The 20,669-nt window shown below is 36.6% G+C and overlaps 1 long non-coding RNA gene across 1 annotated transcript; it reads left to right on the forward strand.

The window, feature by feature from the left end:
• Positions 1-1,784: 1,784 nt before the first annotated feature.
• On the forward strand, positions 1,785-14,519 carry LOC126829562 (uncharacterized). The gene is made up of 8 exons (XR_008789039.1): positions 1,785-1,919; positions 3,311-3,571; positions 3,730-3,804; positions 4,759-4,860; positions 9,160-9,324; positions 10,051-10,134; positions 12,805-12,879; positions 13,075-14,519. It is a non-coding gene; the product is annotated as an uncharacterized LOC126829562 (long non-coding RNA).
• Positions 14,520-20,669: the final 6,150 nt, after the last annotated feature.

The following is a 20,669-nucleotide window of genomic DNA, read 5'->3' on the forward strand; positions in this document are numbered from 1 at the left end:
CCAAAAGTCTCGGCAATTATGAAATGAAATGTGGTTTAACGTCCTACTGTTCTGCTCCTATTGATTTAATGAAAACAGGCATACGCCATACAGTGGGCAGGGGCACTATGGCCTACTTTTATATCAAATTCCAAAAGCCAAAGGGATCTTTTACGTGCACGCAAATGTATACACAGGTCATCGGTTTTATTGTCCCATCCGAACGATTAGACAGCTCTCCTTGTAAGGCCCTCGGCCCTGCACCACTGACAAGGAGAAACCACGCCGGAAAATACCGGTGAACTTTCTCGGCCAATGCTTGGACTGAACAGGCGACCTCCAGACTAGCGAGCCGGGGAAGGGGGGGGGGGAGTTTAACACGCGCGTGTCAAATGGCGTGTCGAGTGGACGTTAAACCCCCTTTTTTTCTCTCTCTAGCGAGCCAGCGTCTAACCCACTTAGCCATCTCCCCCCCCCCTTCAATTATGAACATGCCACGTGTAAGAATAGACTCATTTTTGATTGGTGGAAGACCATTTACGAATGACGCCCATTCGTTGATACGAATTGGTGGAGATGCCGGGTAACGACAACCTGAGTAATGGCGTCCGTTTAATCCTGTCACCATTAATCTTACTTAATTACTTTTAGATAAACAATAAATAAAGCTCTTTGATATAAATATACAATTATATAACATGGATTGTAATCTGTTGACACCCATCAGCGTCAAGGTTGATTTATGCTTATTAGGGGATTATTCATTCGCCGTCTTTAATAAACATATATACATTTAAAATAAACTATATAATCCATAAAATATACATTTTTTAAAATACATAAAAATCAAATATCACAAAATACATAAAAATCAAAGTCACTGATTCGAGGAATTAACCTAGCTAACTAGCCTTAATTTTGCTGTTGTATTTCAAGGTAACTTGAATGATATCGAGAATTATTTACTTTTGTTAGTACAATGTTTCATTATTTTGAGAAAGGAGATATTCTAAATTAATAAACATTGTTCCTAAATCTCTTTTGTTCCAGCATTGCTTATACTCATCTTCTATCCAGCTTCTTGTATGGTGTACAGTATTTCAAATAGAGTACTGACAAAATTATGTAGAAAGACACTACGGTCATAAGTCGATAACACGACGTTACCATTCACAATCAAGCGATAATAAGGTAAGTTTATTTTGTAGTATCGTCGACTCAATGCTGTTGTAATTTCGGGTTATGAAAGCAGCGTGAGTTTACATCAGGTACATCAGCCACAATCAGCTACAATACTAATACTATTGATATATGTCTACGTTTGCATACAAGGACCCAGTTCACCAATTATTCCTACGCCGTCACGAAACAAGGGCGAAAGTTATTTTAAGTCTTTCTCTCTCTTTCCCCCCTTTTGCATAGCGATCTTTTTTGACTTTTTGGTGTAGAATTAAAGAAAAGGGTTTGAATATACATTTTCCGCCAGGTTTTAGTGAACATTCGTGATTTTGAGGCGGAAGGATACAAGGGTTAAGAGGTTGGTTAGGTTGAAATGTAGGGCGGAAAATTGCCTGTTTTTTGTCTCTATTTCCAGTTTGTGTATCTCAAGTTTTTCCTGATGAATCTCATACGTGCTTCTGGGCAAGAGGTTGCCACATGTTGCTCCGTCTGTGGTAGAAATCGTTCTACCGAACAAAATTCTGGAGAAGAGTTAGAGCCGGTCTAATAAACGAGAATTAACATGAAAGTCAATGGGGATAACATTGGTGGTCTTTGGCCATAAAAGTCTAGTTGTTCGAGACAAGCTCTGATTTCCTAGAATTTGTTTGAACTGAAAATAATTCTATCAAGCGTTAGAAATGGGGAAAGGGAGGGCTGTAAATTCTTCAGCGCATGCTATCATTAGATGTTTTCTTGTATTAGTTAACATATTATCAATGGTAAGTTGTTTTTTTCAGATTTTAAGTTCCTTGTATAAATGATTGAGACATTATCATCGAGTATTTCATGAAATTCGAATTCACCCGAATTAATTGCTTAAGGGTTATATATTTCAATTCAAGATACGCCCACATTTGCGAAAGATGACCGGCTAAAAACGCTATTTTACATATACACGCCAATATCGACAGGAACCGAGATCTTTGGGATATTAACACAAATTTCAGGTTTCGCCAGAATAAAAACGCGATTTTTTTTATTCAATCAGCGGCCATAATCCAGCGACCATAATCCAGGAAATACTTAATTTTTCTACTTAACCAAGTCTATTAACTTAAATTGGTATTTAAAGGCTGCATTTTACAAACGCCAAAAAGCACAACCTTCTAACTTATGGAATATCCGCCAAGTCTGCCAAAATTCACGAATATCTAACTTTGAAGTCATGTTACGTCCTCTACCACTACTCTATTAAAATCTTAGCTGTTACTGCTAGAAAATGTTTGTCAAAATATGGCTATAAATTGCAGTACATAACTAACAGGAAATTTTGTTTTGATATTTTTTTAAAATTTCAATTTAAAAAGTTTTCAGTTTTAATAGATTTCAATGGCAGTTATCGAAAGGTTCTAGTATAATGTCGGATAAGGTAAAAAATTATTATTTTAAGAATGTGTAAATAATAGATAACAAGATCTTCTTATCAATACGCAAGGCCGTTTGGCTATTAAGTCAAACAGAACAAATCATTCAACGCCGTTTATCAATCTATTATTTGTGAAATTCAGAGAAATTCTATAAGTGTCTTTTCTTTGAATAAATACCTAGTTATCATTCGGTTGACTTTAAGTTTATACACAGCTTAAGGTCTCCGGCTGAACAAGTCTATGTATTTTGTATGATTTTTGATAACTTGAACAGCTAAAAAAAAAAAATTAGATGTTACTCTTAATCAGATTTCGGATAAAAATTGTTACTTTTAGAGTGCCCAAAAGCTTAAAACGTCAGGGTCATAATCCATTAAGTAACAGAGATCGTTCGGATATAAACCTATATTTCAAGTTTCGTCAAAATCTGATTAAAAAAAATGTGACCTTAGGGTGTCCACAAACCAAATGTGTACGGGCGGACACGAAAATATACGTCACCATGGAAAATGTGGGCGTGTAAAAAAAACTTTTAGAATGGACTAAGCAGGCGTAAACGACTTCAGTTCAATTTGGACTTTTCGCGTGTATCACCGAACATAATTGATTCGAAATTACAATATATTTTTAAAAATTGAATATAGATCACTTTATATACACTTTATATGCATTTAGACCCATTTAAGATTTTAAATAGAGTCAAGCGTCCCCTAATTTACCTCTTCTTTATTTTAATTTTTCAGATTGTTGGTTTTACAATGTTTGGATTTGGTCTTTATGTAAGGTTCTTTTTAAAAAAACCTTTCCTGGGCAAATATTTTACAGACACAGTTAAAGATATATATAAAGAGATCAATCAGAATTCCACAGTACCAGACAATCTCGAATTATATGATTTTACATATAATGTTGCAATGTCACTGATCTTCGTGGGACTCGTGTTGGTCATTCTGACTGTAATTGCATGTGCAGGTGCCTGTAAATCATTGCCACTGTTGGTGCTGGTAAGTATACGCCTGCCCAAATGAAATTCATATTGTTATTCACTAATTTATTAGAGTCAACCAACTCCATTTTGTCATATTTAATATCAAAGTTAGTAATAGGCGAACAAGGATTGTTTATTACTGTTATGTCGCTAAAAATATTCTTATATTTTCAGTTTAATGTGTTGATATTGGCTATGATAATAGCAGAAATAACAGTCGCTAGTTTAGTAATACCAGCATCATCACCAGTAAGTTTTAGACTTCATGAATTAATATCACTAATTACTAAGCGTATTTCAAAATATGAAGTCAACGTCTAGGGTAGCATAACAATATTTTCATGTAGAAATTGGGTTTAACGTTCACTCAACACAAGCCACAGGTCATTTCGGGACTAACATCTGGTATAATTTTATTTCAATAATTCGGTTGATGGTAATGGTCCAAAATGGTCAACTATTTTATTATATTTGAGTATATATAAATGAAATGAAATGGGGTTTAACGTCCCACTGTTTTGCTCCGAACTGGGCTAATGAAGACGGGCATACGCCATACAGTGTGCTATGAGGGAAATTTTGCCCGGACAGCGGCACTACGGCCTACTCTTATATCGAATTCTAACTGCCAAGGGATCTTTTACGTGCACGCCAATGTGTACACGGGACCTCGGTTTTTTGTCTCATCCGAATGACTAGACAGCTGTCCTTGTCAGGCCCTCCGTCGTGCATCACTGACAAGGGGGAACCAAACCGGAAAATCTGGGTGAACTTTCTCGGCATATGCAGGGATCGAACACCCGACCTCCAGACTAGCGAGCCAGGGTATATATAACTATTGGGGGTATGCTTATTTATTCCAGTTAATCTGATACCATTATTTACTGGTTTGATGAGTCTGCATAGCTAACTAAATTTTGAACCAAAAGCTAAAACGAACGGTTTCTTTCTACTCCCCGTAGAGGGGATAATGATTCCATACGTTGATAGCAGAAGAAATTGAAATTCACGATTCCGCATGATTTTATGCGTTTCTGATGATTTACATAGTTTACACTTGCATTTATTTGTGAAATTATAGTTCGGCGGTTTCCTTAAAGTTTACCAGGCCATTTTAGCCAAGGATAACCCAATAATAGAGAATTGCATAATGGACGTTCTATTGACAGTAGACTGGGACTAATGGTTTTTATTTTCTTCTAGATCCATGATGCCAGTAGAAATGATTTGTTAAACAACTTAAAACATTATAATGTGAATGGTTCTGATGATTTCTCTGCCACAATGAATATACTGATGCTTGGGGTAAGTAGTATAAAGTCTAATTCGATAGCTTTGTAAATCTAAAAAAGCTTGCATTACGTTTCGTTTTTTGTCTCTGACATGTGTACTGAACTGTAATAATGTATGTTAACAAACTTTCTATTAACGTTGTGATGCGCCAGAATCTGTTCATAGGAATCTGTTGACAGGTGTATTATATTTAATTGTGGTGGATGCAGCTAATTTGTGTTTTAGTTCCCGCGACCGCTCACGAAAACAAGGTCTTGTTAATCTCTAGTGATAATTTGATTGGTCAAGTTGTTCATTCCGCTATAAACGAAAATATTTCAGATATTATTGAACTTTAACATCAGAAATAAAATGCATCAAAATTGTTTAAATTATATTTAGTTTTGATGTTCAATCAAATTGTAAAATAAGGCACAGTCTTTTCCAACTTTTTTCAAATAATGATATTTTGTCTGTCCACGACAAAGAATAAGTGCATTTCAACTATAGGGTGAAGAACAAATGTTAATGATCCTTTAAAAAACAAAATTTATATTATTTAATTCGCCGCTACTTCCTGTCCGAAGGTTGAGCACTAGCCTATTTATATGAAATTCTAGTGTAGGAGATTTGCATTTACCTGAAAATTTGTGAAATTGAGAGAACCTTTGCAATTCCAGGAGTTTAGGAATTAGGTAATAGTAATAGAAAAGTGAAGCCTGTATAAACAGGGATAGGCTAAACAAATTTTAATACAATCAGTTTTATTGCATGACAGCACATAATTATCAACTACCTTTCTAAAGAATATAAAAATTACAACAGGGTTCCATTAGACAACTTTTTCATATATCAAAGTCAAAAATTTGAAATTATATGTACTCGTGCAATAGAAATAAGAATTAACACATCACTAGCATATTCGTGAAATAATGAGAGGGGTCGTTATGATGGTTCTATTTAAGCCAAATAGCAGCAACGAATAAACATAGGTGATGTTACCATTAAGTCTGGGCTAAAGGTGTCGCTAACAATTTAATTAGTCTAATTACAACAACATTTCGTTCCATTTCATTTTCCGTCTACCCCACCTGATCTTGATATCAAGAAATTTCTTTATAATTTCAACCAATTAAACCTCATGATACAGAAACGTATTTTAAAATGCTTTGACTATCCTGACACGTTCTGTCACCACAAACGCAGCATGCACGCACTTTTATTATGCTATTGTCATAATATACTATTAAAAAAAAGTAGGGGATATTTGATTTTTAAGTGTTATTAAAGTCACCTAATGAAACTGACGAAGAAACAAATGACAAAATGAAATGAAGTTCACATTCATCGATTTATTCCAAATGATCGTTAGACTAAGTAAGGCACAGACTGACCATTATAAGGGTAAAATGATACCCGGGGTCAAACAGCAAAGTAACCACAGCATCACAACCAAGTCAGTAACGGGTAAATCCTCCTCTGTTTGCCAAACAAGCATTGATCCGACGTGGCATACTCCTAATGAGACGTCTAAGGTCATTTTGGTCCAGATTGTCCCATTCCTGTTGCAACGCAGCAGCAAGTTCTTGGACATTGGCAGGACGTTGTTGACGTTGACGTAACCTCTGTCCAAGCATGTCCCAGACATGCTCGATGGGGGAGACGTCGGGACTCAGTGCTGGCCAAGGTAATGTGGTGATGTTCTGTTGTTGGAGGTAACCTGTAACAATCCTGGCCCTGTGACATCTTGCGTTGTCATTCTGGAAGATGAAACGGCGGCCATGACGTCGTGCGAACGGCACAACATGGACTGCCAAGATGTTGTCCCGGTAGTACTGGCCTGTAACACGCCCTGCAACAACATGTAAAGCCGTTCTTCCAGCAACAGTGATGCCTCCCCACACCATAACAGAACCACCCCAAATCGATCATGTCTGATGACGTTAACGTCTTGGAAGCGCTCGTTTCGACGACGCCACACCCTCTTACGTCTGTCCAAAAAATCAACAGTGAACCTTGACTCATCTGAAAACATCACATTGCTCCAGCGTCGATTATCCCAGTGTTGACGATCCCTACACCAACGACGTCTTGCCTGAATGTGATGATCTCTCAAACAAGGGATCACGCGAGGACGTCGGGCGCGAAGGTGACCCCTATGCAGTCGATTCCGAATCGTCTGGGCCACTCACTCTCACACCAGTGTCTGTTTGAAGACGAGCGCTGATCTGATTTGCTGTGATGACACGATTTCTCAAAGCCAAGGTACGGAAAAATCGATCCTGGGCTTGAGTTGTCGCCCTTGGTCGACCTGAGCGTGGTCTGTCCTGTACAGATTGTGTATCACGGTATCTGGACCATAGCCTGCTTATGACAGACTGAGAAACATTCATCGTCCGCGCCACAACCGCCTGTGTTGTGCCGATCTGTAGCATGCCAAGGGCACGTAACCTTTCATTTTGGGTAAGCCGACGCATATCGAAATTTGTTTTCTGGTCACTAAAACAATTAAACTGATGTTTCCACCCTGGAATTCAATGCCACAATGACTGTAACATTCAAAGTCAGAGTCGTGCAAATCTTGGGTTGGACCCCCATGATGATCCCAAGCATCACCTGCATTCCATGCGGTAGCTATTGGTGCGTTTGGGCGTCACATGTAACTGGAAATGTTTCTTCTGTTAGGTTCTATAGTGACTTTTGAATAGTATAATATGCACAGAAAGCATTTTCCTTAAACATATCTACCGATGTTAATAGAATGATCAACCGGATAAACGGAACAAAAATAACACCTAGTTTAATTGCATTGGCAACAGTTTGGTTGAAATTAGACGTTTTTCCAATTCGCTTTCTCCTTTCGTCATACATATTTGACCTCCTCAAGATTTATGTAGCATATGACTTAGCTGTCAGTTTCATGCACACATCTGGTTCACGAAACTGAAGAATATTGACTTATAAGTCCAAATATTTGATCAGTATCTTGTTTAACAACTGCTACAAGACGCCTCGTCATTACTTGGATCGATCTCTGAAATTTGAATCTGAGGAATTCTGATTCATCCCTCAAGCTAAGTTCAACGAATGGTGATGGGCCGATATTGCATGATTGACCCTTTCCCAAAGAGAACCATGGCTGTGTCCCATAACATCGTTGCTAACCCTGTGATTGTTTAAGAATCTGTAAAGAATGTAATGATTGTGCCAAAACAACCTAGCTACTGCCAAAGGGTTTTCAGCTATATCATTAATATATATCAAGAACAATGGACGTTCTAAAACAGACCCTTGAGGAACACCATCAAAAACGTCACACAGTGAGGAAGAAGGCTTTTTAAACACTACGCGTCGCTTCCTTCATTTAACGTAACTGTCGAATCAGTTTAGAATATTTCCCTTAATTCCATAATTACAAGAAGTCACTGAAAACAAAACAACTAACTTCGTTGTTCTACAGCGCATTCATTATTGAGATCTAAATTTCAAGTAACTGATGAATTGTTGAATGTTTGCGCAGAAATCCTGATTGATACTCCTGTAAATGTTGAGGATATGATATTTCATATGCAAAATATCAATAAATCATTCATGAAAATACTCTGTTTTCTTCAATCACAAAAATAAGGATCTATGAAACTGCTATGGTTTCTTAATAGACAGAAATATAGGTGTATGAAACAGCTATGTTTTCCTAATCACAAAAATTAAGGTCTATGAATTCGGTGTTGCTTGATTAATTTCCATGAAATTTCCGATCTGCTCGACTAGGCTAATGAAGATGGGCATACTCCATAGTGTGCTATGAGGGAAATTGTGTCCGGGACCTTTTACGTGCACGTCAATGTGTACGCGGGTCTTCTGTTTTTCTCCCCATCCGAACGACTATACGTTGTCCCTTGTCAGGCCCACTGTCCTGTTGTACCACTGATCAGGGGAAACCACGCCGGAAAACCCCGATGAATTTTCTCGAGATATTAGAGATTGATTTTTTCGGCCAAGCCTCGGTCATCATTACTAAATTCTGTACGATAAAAAACATAGTCTCGATTATCCACTTTTTGATTTAATCATCAGTGAGCGTTGAACAGCAGATATAATTCAAATCCAGTGACAATCCGCCACATAAGATGACATCGAGAGTTGATTAAGGTCTTTTCATGTTAATAAATGTCTAATTAATAGTCTATATAACATTTCAGGCTTAAAGAAAGACCTACAATAGGCAGATTAAGCTCTTGCATAATGCATGTTTAACTTTATATAAAATGTACCATGATGCTGTATTTATCTGTTTTGTATTTGATCATTTTTTTATATAATTAATTTCAGTTGGACTGTTGTGGAATAAATGAACAAGACGATTTTGATGATGTAACTATGATTTATAAAGGGGTTAACGTGAAGATACCACCAGCATGTTGTAAGATCGAACCTGGGGGAAAAACCTTACTAAACTGTGAAAACAATGCAACTAATTCTAATTCTCAGACTGAGGTTAGTACAGCTATTAAATAATAAACTATAAATATTAAATAAAAACTATTAAATCTGACTAATTTGTATGGGACATTACTTTAATATGGGTATATCATTCTGGAGAGAGAAGACATAACCATTGATACGTTATTATTCTGCCCGGCTAGGTGCACCTCCCTTGCAGCCTTTGTTTAGAAAAAGGTAAACTCCTAAATAAGGTATTCAGATGGTGTGAATATAATACTCTGTGGTATCCGAAAATCGTCGATTTAGAAATTAAAATGTCGGTCAACTACTAGCTTAGTGTCTGTTCTCAAGCGGAGCTAAATGTAAGCTAAATATGCCAGGATGCCTTCATATAGAATATGACTGCAATTTGTCTAGTTTCTTTCTTATTATTCATACACCTACTATTTTATTTTAAATACGTTGATTTGATTATTCATGTCAAAATCAAAAGACAAACATTCTCTAAATGATAAGTTTTATATGGCTATTGAAACTATTATTTAGTAGTTGATTTTCATAGATTATTGGCAGTTGGAATTCGATATAAGAGTAGGCGATAGTGCCGCTGCCCGGGCAAAATTTCCCTCATAGCACACTGTATGGCGTTTGCCCGTCTCCATTAGCCCAGTATAGGAGAAGAACAGTAGGACGTTAAACCCCATTTCATTTCATTTCATTTCATTTCATTTCATAGATTATAAAATATTGCACGTTTTCTTAATTTTGTATTTACAGGGATGTTACAATGCCTTTCACGGAGTCTTAATGTCATCAGTTAATTGGCTTATTGGATATACAGTTCTATTTATATTGATACAGGTAGGTAATTTGATATTGTTGAGGAAACTTCTCTTTGAAAGAAAAACAAATCATCTACAAGGCAAAAGTTATATTGTTTGAATGTCTGTAATATATTGATTGGTCTAAAACCTGACCGGGTCATGGTTGCTTGACTACAACTTGAACAATTTTTATACTAAACCAGAGGTGGCCAACCTTTAATACACCATGCGACAATTTGTCCATACAAGAATTCAGATGTTCGAACTATACAGCTCTTTTATGCCAGTTTATAACATTGCAAATGTTCTCAAAAACTGGCGGCGTATTTAACAGTTACGGAACAACTGCAGAACAAAAGCCAATCTTTCCTAGTTTTATTCATTAAACATATTTCTTTTATCTTAAACAGATTGAAAGAAAATATCATTGCTATAACAAAAATAGCTAAAAAAATGAAGAGGCTTACTTCCTAACTTTATTATTATCACAAGTGTGCAAACTACTATATTGTGCAAGTTGAATATCTAATAGGAAATGAATGAATTGAAATTTGAGGTAAATTTTGCTCGGACAGCGGCGCTACGTCCTATTCTTCAATCGAATTCCAACTGCCCAATGTTTCTTTTACGTGCACGCTAATGTGTACGCGGGACCTCGGTTTTGTCGTCCCATCAGAATGACTATACGTTGCCCCTTGTCAGGACTTCTGTCCTGCACCACTGACAAGGCCAACATACGGGACCTCCGGCTTAGCGAGCCAATGTCTTACTCACTGAGCCACCTAGGCCCTATAATAATGGTTTAATTCCGTTTAGTATTTACAAAGATATGTAGAATTGAAATTTCATAGATTTATGTTACTCACTGTGCAATAATCCCGCCATTTGTCGCTTTCGAAAGTTTAATGACAGGCTGGTTTAAATCCGCTTGAATCCAGGCTGGGATATTATCTGGCGTTGGTATTTGGATTTCTTAATCAAGCTTTAGTACGTTTTAAACCATGAAGTCGGTCACTGACAGTTACGTGGTTTAATCGATCCTCAGTTTGTCCCCTCTTAAACCTTATGGATTTTCTCCGGTTTCCTCCCACAGCTAAATAATAAAGAAATTAATCAACAACTTTCGTGATCTCATCGGACGACTTAGCTACATTCGGCTTATGTTTCGTTTTTACCAGCAATCTTTTCAAGATTTCATAAATTATGGCCGTAAATGAGTAGCTAACTCGGCATTTTGCAATTGAATGATTCCGAATGTCAATAGCGGCCTTCCTAATCCCCATTTCTTATTTCCTTCAACCCACATTCCGTGTGAATTAGAAACTATATAGTGACATTGGGGGCTGTGAAACATAACAGGGATGTGGTCATAACGGCCCTATGCCATAACAGTCAAAACCAGGTGTGGTCAAAACGGCACTACTTTAGTCATAACGGCCAAACAGTTGGTTATAGCGGCCATAACACACAATATTACCTTTTTATGATGATTAATTATACAGAAACAATGTATAAAAGCCAGACCCCTTATCAACAGTTCCGCTTAGCGATTTAAGAACTCTTGAAGAATTTTTCAAATGGCGTAAAGAATTATATTTAAGTCAGGATGTTGTGGGGGTCTCTAGCCTTTCTTGATATGGTAGGTACAACTAGATCAAGGCGCGCCTGAGTAAATGGCTCAAGCCATATACCTTTTTGAAAGTAATATTGTGTGACACTATACCCCGTGTCACAAAAGTTTATCCTTCGTCATGACACTAAAAGTTTTAATAAGAAAATGTGACAGTGTCTTGTGTCACTCAAGTCTGGATAATCTCGACTTCACTCACGTGTACGTTTTTACTTAATAGAGACTTTTGGCAAGCGTAAAAGGTCCGGATAACATTGTCGTGTCCTTTTACCGTCTTTTTGGCTACTTTTAGACGCCGAAATGTTGTATCGTAGCTTTTTAATGAATCTTTGTGTATTCTAGAACACGAAGTTGTATATTTGATGTGATTTAGGGAGGCGGAACCTTGCAAATCTGGTAAAGAGGTATAAACTTTCTGGAATGATACATTAGTGAAATCAACAATTGCAGTCGAGTCGAAATCGAAGATTTTAAATAAGATTCGACATTAATTTTTTTTTAATAGCCCAGCTCTAATAGGCACTTGACTAGTACTGATGGTGATCTTGGTAGATATCTGCCATCATCCTGTAATAGAACTAAGCTCAGCTGATCGACGCACACGTACGCTACGCAAAAATCTGCCAAAACTCTAAAACTACATTGACGCAACGTATCACGTATACGATACGGATACGTGATACGGATGGGAAAATTCCGCTTGTCAAAAGTCTCTAATGTGTGTATATTTCTCATACGTGTCACGGCACAAGGATACGACAGCACGTATCGAACAGCTTTCATACGGAAAAGGTCCATACAACATCGTCTTTTTACCGTCTTTTTTGCTATTTTTCGCACTGAAATGTTGTACCATAGCGTTTTTGTGAATCTTTGTGTATCCTAAAACATGAAGGTGTATATTTGATGTTATTTTATCCATGATAAAGAATGGAATTTAATCATTATTTTTGATGAATGTTTCTCGAAATTTTCATATGTTTCCCGTCTGTCTGCATGCTTGTTGATCTACGTATTAAATTTAGGGAGTGCACTTTGCAAATCTGTAAATGGTGAAACTAGTGTTATTTATTTTAGGTTCTGCAATTCTGTGCTTCCTACCACGTGGTTGTAAATTATGAAAGAATTGGATATCTCCGCATTTAATAAAAGGTGGGACTTTCTCTTAACGATAAGTTAAGTTGCAAAAATACTTATTAACTTTATAAGTGATACATTATATTGTATATCTGCTTTTATGATTTATTCAGTTTAACAGTTGATGACACGACAATAACACAGTAAGTCATACACCTATTACAACTAAATACAGAACATAAACAGGAGTGTATATTTCCTCTATTTCAGAGTCTTAGAAAATGAAGAAATAAAAGGAATTGAAGATTTTATCCGAATATATATTTAAATTATTTCAGTCTGATTAAAATGCAGATCTATATTTCGTTTCGTTTCGTTTTTTTTATACTTCCGATGGCCTCTGTAGTGGGAGGTCGCGTCAGAGGTCATACGATCGGTTTTTGACCCTACGACGTCAAACATTTGATTCACCAATCAGCGTTGATGTTTCTAGTGGGCTACCCACAGTTCCGTGCCAAAAACTCGCCGTAACAGACCTTTTCATTGGCTAATTCCCCACATCACTCAGAACGCTTGTTATATAATAACTCCACCAGATCCTAGTGTAGTAATGACAAGCAAACGAAATTTTGAACTACACGAAACGAAACGAAATAGGATCTGCGTTTTAATCAGATTGAAATTATATGGGTGGGGCTATTAAATTAAACCAGTTTACCCGTCTCTTGGAAACACAATAACTGTATACTCAGTTATTTGAAAAGTGTGGCATTCATATACATGTATTACACAAAACAGGGCTTTATAACCAATCAATCCATTTTAGAGGTGTGTCAGAAATATAATCTAGAAATAAACTGTTATATAGTTTGGAAACAGAATAATATAACCCAAGCGGCGATACCACATAGCTGGAAAGACATAATAAATACTCATTCAAATCCTGATGATTGTATTCCAGAATACACCTTTAAAATGGATGACATTCTGCTTTCACTCTTAAACATACATTATGCAAGAGCTAAATCTGCCTACTGCGGGTCTTTTTTTAGGCACGAAATGTTAACTAAATTATTAATTAGACATTAATTAACATATCCAGACCATAATTAACTCTCGATGCCATCGCTAGCCTGCGATATTTAGTGGCTTGGAATATATTTTTGAGAAATAATTAAACGTAAAAATGAATAACGGCTAAAAGCTAATATCTCGGTTTAGAGTGGAGCAATTTGATTGAAGTTCTCAGCATATTCTATTTACGTTATCTATTTCGTAACTACTATAGTGAGAACTGTCAACTCGTTGTCTAATCTCCCATAATGCACCTTTAATGATTTTAAAACCAAAGTATGATACTAACTATTATTAAAAAGTGTATATGTAAAGAAGCCACATATGTAAAATTTTGGAACAATAAATTTGTACAGTTTTTAATACAGACCTTTAGAAGATACATAATTTCACATAATCATAAAACTATAAATAAAAATAGAATCAAACGGAACAGTTACACTTGATTTATGAGCACTTAAGAAATTTTGAAATAATTATGTATTGTATATAAATTGGCAAATATTTTAATATTATGCATATATGATTTTAATGTTTTACCGTAAATATGTGAAATCCAAAATCCATCATAAAAGTACTCGTATTTTTAAAATCATCCATTTTATTATGTCTCTTTATAAAAATAATTTAATTATTTGTCAACGCTGATATTGACTGTACTGTATGTATAACACGTATTATGTGAATAAATACCTTTACAAGAGAGAAAAAAAAAATCAAACTAAAGAGTCACGTTTTGAAAAGACCAAAAAAGGTTTATTATATTTAATAAATATCACTACAATGGACGGCGCCCTATTCCGGGCTATCGATAATAATCAACCAATCAAAACTAAGATTAATAGTTACATCAACAAACTGTTGACGTCAGACGGCACTAGTCTTTCATGCAGATACTCTTTGCGGAACATTGGCCAATCATTGGCACATGTCATAAAACCGACAAAGACAGTGGTTTTTTCCCGACCATTTCGATAACGACAGTTGTATGCGGGACTTGCGTGGTGAATTGTTTGGGCTACACTTAGTTTGGAATAAAACGTTTAGATCAAGATGTCATTCTAACCATGTTCAGCTATGGCCTCAGACAGAATAAAAAGTCGAAATCGTCAAAGATCGGCTTGAGCAGGGCACTATTCTAAATGTAAATTATGTCTCAACTGAACTAGATGATGTATTTATAATACACGGTGCACTATGGCGTCACACATTTGGATACAATGTGGGCCCCTCACTACCAATTTGTATGTTCATATTAAATCATGATTAAATGTATTAATACCGATTTTCAGTGGATACAAAAAAATTAATTATCATAATTATATACATTAATGTAGTTTCTACAGAACGGCTTGTTTACACGGACCTATCCTTTTAGATACAAGAAAACATATACAATGCAATCGTCAAGGTATATAATACACGTTTTCCAGACAGAAATAATTTTTTCCATTAGCATTTCAAAAGGTAACACAGAGAATTGGTAGTCCTTTAAATATAAAAACTAGGGGGTGGGGGGCTAGGAGCTAACAACCTGAGCTAATATCTATCTTGGTTTTAATCGCACACTTGTGCGTGACAAGGCGAAGGGTCATTGGTTTTCTTTGGGTTCGTCAATAATTGACCTTGCTCTCAATTTACATCTAAATATACCCTGATGACAAACCACTTTGGCTCGATGACTTTTGTTGAAGCATCTTGTTAAGTTAAGTGTCTGTTGTATCTCTTTCTTTTGGTGTATCAGCATCTTGAATCTCATTTTAATATTAAAGATATACACACTCCTGTTTAGCATTCAAATTTGCGGATGATTTGTCTTAAAGATCCTTGGTGTGAAACATCATTCCCGGGATATTTACCAAGCGAATAACCCTCCGTGGTTAGGTTAGGATTGATGGCACAATCAGATGGAACCAATTGAGCAAAATCGCGATATCTTTGTAAATGGTTATATGTTTTTATCTGATAAATTCATTACACCATGTCATCTCTTTCACTTGGTAGCTTTATACTGACAGTTGATCACGACTTTCTGAAAGGTGTATACTATCACTGTAACGTTGATATCGTTGACTAAGCAGCAAATAACTGTTATAAATAAAAAAAATACGACACTAATAGATCAAAAGTCATCAGTTTATATACATGTGTATTAGTTAGTTAAAATTGTTAGTAATCAGTCAGTATAGTAGTTAGTAAGTAGGTGTTTTGTCACGAAGGTGTTAAAACTGTGACTATTGAATGATATACACAACTATTGTCCAGGTTTGTGCATTCAATAGTGATGGGTGTTCTAAATAGTCACGCTTTTACGCCAGTAGGGACATCTTTTACTGCTAGTTACACACCTGCTAATTAACGTCAACTATATTTTCTAACTATTTTCTATACATACTAAACATTAGTGTAGAATACTGGCCACTTATATGATTTAATGACAAAATTTCTTATTACTAAAAGGCCTTCATTAGTCAACGGTATCAGCTTACCAGTGTATGTTGCGCAGGGATACACATGGTCTTTGAAATGGAAACGCTGAGTACATTGAGCGAACCATGCAACGGTAATTTAATCTTTTTGTCTTTTAACTCTAACCAGCGGCTGCCAGACAGGATACCCCCCCCCCCCTATTTTGAAAGAGATGGATAGAGAACAAGCTAAAAAACAAACGTGATTTTTTGTATAATCAGGGGCAGAAAGTTATGGCATGAAATGTGCAAATATCAAAAAGGACAGAGATCTTTGGGATATAAAGATATGTTTTAAGCTTCATCAAAATCGGATAAAAATTGTGACCTCTAGAGGGTCCACAACCTTCGTATTACACACTTCTACACAATTTGCGCTCAAGGAGCGGCCATTTTGTCGGGCAGTTTCATTTCGATTTTCCCGAAATACGAATTCAACCTTCATTATGGTGGAATGGTGATATATTTAAACGGTTTTTTAAAGTCGGAAAAAAAATTGTGGCCTCTAGCGAATGCGCAAGCTAAAAACGCGATTTTTCGTACAATCAGTGGCCATAATTCAGGAAGTTATGGTCCGATATATGCGCGGATATCGGTTCGAGATTCTTTACTATGATCTCGCAGGAAGTCAAATCCTATAATTTATAATGCAACAGCAGCTTGTTTGAATGTAATTGATTACGTTTGTCCCAAACTCCAAACCAAACTTTCCTTTTGGTTTCATAATTATGTTCGCTGTCGGCAAGTCTAATTTCATACTAATTTCATGAGGGTCTTTTCATTTTTATATACAATTCTAAGGCACACTTTCCATCTAAGCCAGTGGTTCTCAACCCTTTTTTTTGCTGACGGCACACCCTGGAACACATGTAAAAATAACGGCACACCTGGCTAAATATATATGAAAAATATTTAAATTTTGCAAAATAAAAACGTGGTAAGTCAGACGGCATACAACCGTAGACACAGACTAGTTATAGACACATAGAATGACTCAAACAAAATAAAGAAAAACACAGCTATGAACTTACCAGTAGACACCAGTGAATAGTCAACTGGGATTACATGGTTTTAGTATCTTTTACCACATTTTCTTGAGAATCACAGATCTAAGCGTTTCCATGCTCGATTTTTTGAATTTCCATGTGTACAGAAAAATCGCTAATAATTTTGAGGAATCCAACTTAAAGGAGCTAAGTCGCTAAAGTAATATGAATGTATATAAATTGATTTACATTCAATCGTTTCTTTTTAACTGTAATTTCTAATCAGTTAGGTTCGGCGACACACGCCAGTATTCTCAGTCGAATTTCAATATCTAGCTTTTGGTTATTCAAGTCTACGCCGATAGTATTTATTGGGCATGCTCTCCAGATAAGAATATAGCGTCTCCATTGTGGAATATGCCTAGCCTCGTTTTTCGAGTCCCTTATTACAAATAGCGCTGAAACGCATTATGGTACACGATTCGTCTACCAATTGTAAAATGTTTATTTTGTTAAAAAAATTGGATATCAGAGGCCCATCTTTTCCCGGTAAGACCACATCATCAATGTTGATTTAAACCGACAAATAAATCGTGTTTTCAATGTCGAAGATTTTGGATGATATTGAGTTAGAGACTAAGCTCCTTTAAATAATGATTTCTCTTTACAGCATGGATTTCGACATGTTTTTTTTATATTAACACAAAGATCCACCATTTGCAACTGAATTCGCAGCAACAAGAGCTGTTGATTAACTTAGTGGAAGAGGACCTGTGTTTGTACGCTAGTAAGTAAATGCCCGGTGTGGGAAAGTCGGCCATCGAGCGGGTCTAACGAAATGATGGTGACTGAAGGACCATAGACATTCATTTTAGCACGCAGACCTGCTTCGTTGGGACCAGAAAAATAAATAAAACATAAAACGAAATGAAATGAAATGGGCTAATGAAGACGGGCATACGCCATACAGTGCTCTATGAGGGAAATTTTGCCCGGGCAGTTGCACTATGGCCTACTATAATACCGAAATCCAACTGACAAGGGATCTTATACGTGCACGCCAATGTATCCGACCGACCGGACAGCTGTACTTGTCAGGCCCTCTGTCCTGCACCACTGACAAAGGGAAACCATGTCGGAAAATCCCGAAGAACTTTCTCGACCAATGCAGGGATCGAACACGCGACCTATAGGCTAGCGAGCCAGCGTCTTACCCACTTAGCCACTATGTCTCCAAATAAAACATAAACATTTATTATGATTGACAATCATTTATTGATGTACAAAACATCAAGAATTATATACTTTTGTAGGTACAATGTTTCCTTATTTGGAGCAATATAGTGCTGGCAAATTTATATAGAAAGAGACTAAGACAATAATCATACAATAATATCATAATTTTACTTTGTCATATCGTCGTCCTAATCCTGTCGTGATATCCTGTTGTCGGCTTATGAAAAAGGCGAAGTTTTACTTGGCCACTATCAGCAACCATACTATTTTGCATTTCTATGTTTGGTCTCTATAATAAGAGTCTGGTTAAACGTGGCTTGACTTGACTTATCTTATTTCCAAGAACGTAATCATCTAGATGGTTAGTTGTTATCGCTTAAGATACATATTAGCTTGGGTTACTATTTATGGAGATAATATATTAGGGACCTTTCGCATCGCTACGAAAACGAACACCAAAACGAGCATATGTTCTTTGACGTTTTCGTTTCGTATCCTCTAACATACGATGGCGTTAATTTCCACTCCATGAACTTCTCGGTCAAGGCAAAGTTTTCAATCGATTTTTTGGCAGATGTACAACAAATCAAGCAGAATATTGCTTTTGAGCACATTCTGCGAACTTAACACAATCAACAATATACACAATCTCGAAAAATTGTGGAAAATTCAATATATGAAACAAGAAAAATATTCGTTTGCCTACCTATGTAAATCCAGCTCTATACGCGTAACTTTTTTCACTGGCCGAACACTCATTACGGATTGACGTCTCAAGTATACACAAATCGGTGACGTTTTCGTACCAATGCGAAAGGTCCCTAAATATCTTAATATATCTTCAGGAGATAATATTACAAGAGAGAGAGAGAGAGAGAGAGAGAGAGATGGAGATGGGGTTTAAGGCACGTCCACTCATTTCGGGGCTAGAATAGGTTCAATTTTATTTCAATCATTCGCTTGCGCTTAGGGATCTTTAGCAGTGTGGGAGGGGGGGGGGGGCGAAGATCCGGAGAAAACCCACAAGGTTGGACCGGCGATCTTACTCCCTGTCATGTACAGCCGGGAATCGAAACCACGCCAGTTGACGCAATGACAGACGTTATGATTTAACGCGCACGCGCCAACCATTCGGCCATCCAATGCCCCATATTACAACCAAGATTATCACTGACACCAGATATTGGTATTTTTGAAGCGATGCACTTTGCCCGTTACCACTGATAAGATAAATAATTAATTAAACATGCATTATTTAAAGATGGGTTCCCAGAAAAGTATTTATCGGGTGGTTATTTCCAATAAAAGTATAGCAATTTTGGTATATATGGAAAGTAGAGATATCAAATCTTACTAGAAAAATACTGGATTCCCCGAAAACACTCATGGAGCGTATACAGGACAAAAAAGTAAGGGTTCCCCTAATCAACAGCCCGACGATTAGGAACTTCTGCACGCGTGATGTCAAAGGTCACAAGCGAACATTGAGCGCTTGATGTACAAGTTGATAAACTTTATGAAGAGTTAGACGTACAATACTTTCTGCGATAAAAATGACGGAAAAAGACGCGGGTAGTGGATCTGTTGATCCTGCTGGATTTATCAGCATTCGACACCGTTGATAACGATATCCTCATGTCAAGATTAGAATGTGACTTTGGAATCCAAACTAATGCCCTGAAACTCATAGAATCTTATATAAAAGGTCGTAATCAAACTATTATAGTTAATGGTGTATCATCATCTAAAATGTCTTTAAATTGTGGTGTCCCACAGGGATCCGTGTTAGGACCGATTTTAATAAGTCTATACACTTCTCCCCTTGGTGTAATCGTTGGGAAATATGGATTTCATTCCACCTATATGCTGACGATTCACAACTTTACATTTCTTTTAAACCTCAGCAGGATGACCACTTCCATATTTCAAAATCAATTTTGGAACAGTGCATATTAGAAATAAAGTGCTGGATGAGTCAAAACTTTCTCAAACTCAACGACGATAAGACAGAATATTTGCTTATTGGATCGAACAAAAATTTAGAGAAATTGGATAACAACCTAAGTATTAAAGTGGGCGATAGTGTCATCTGTCCCTCTAA

The sequence above is a fragment of the Patella vulgata genome, chromosome 8 (assembly GCF_932274485.2).
Source record: "Patella vulgata chromosome 8, xgPatVulg1.2, whole genome shotgun sequence".
NCBI classification, from domain to species: domain Eukaryota; kingdom Metazoa; phylum Mollusca; class Gastropoda; family Patellidae; genus Patella; species Patella vulgata.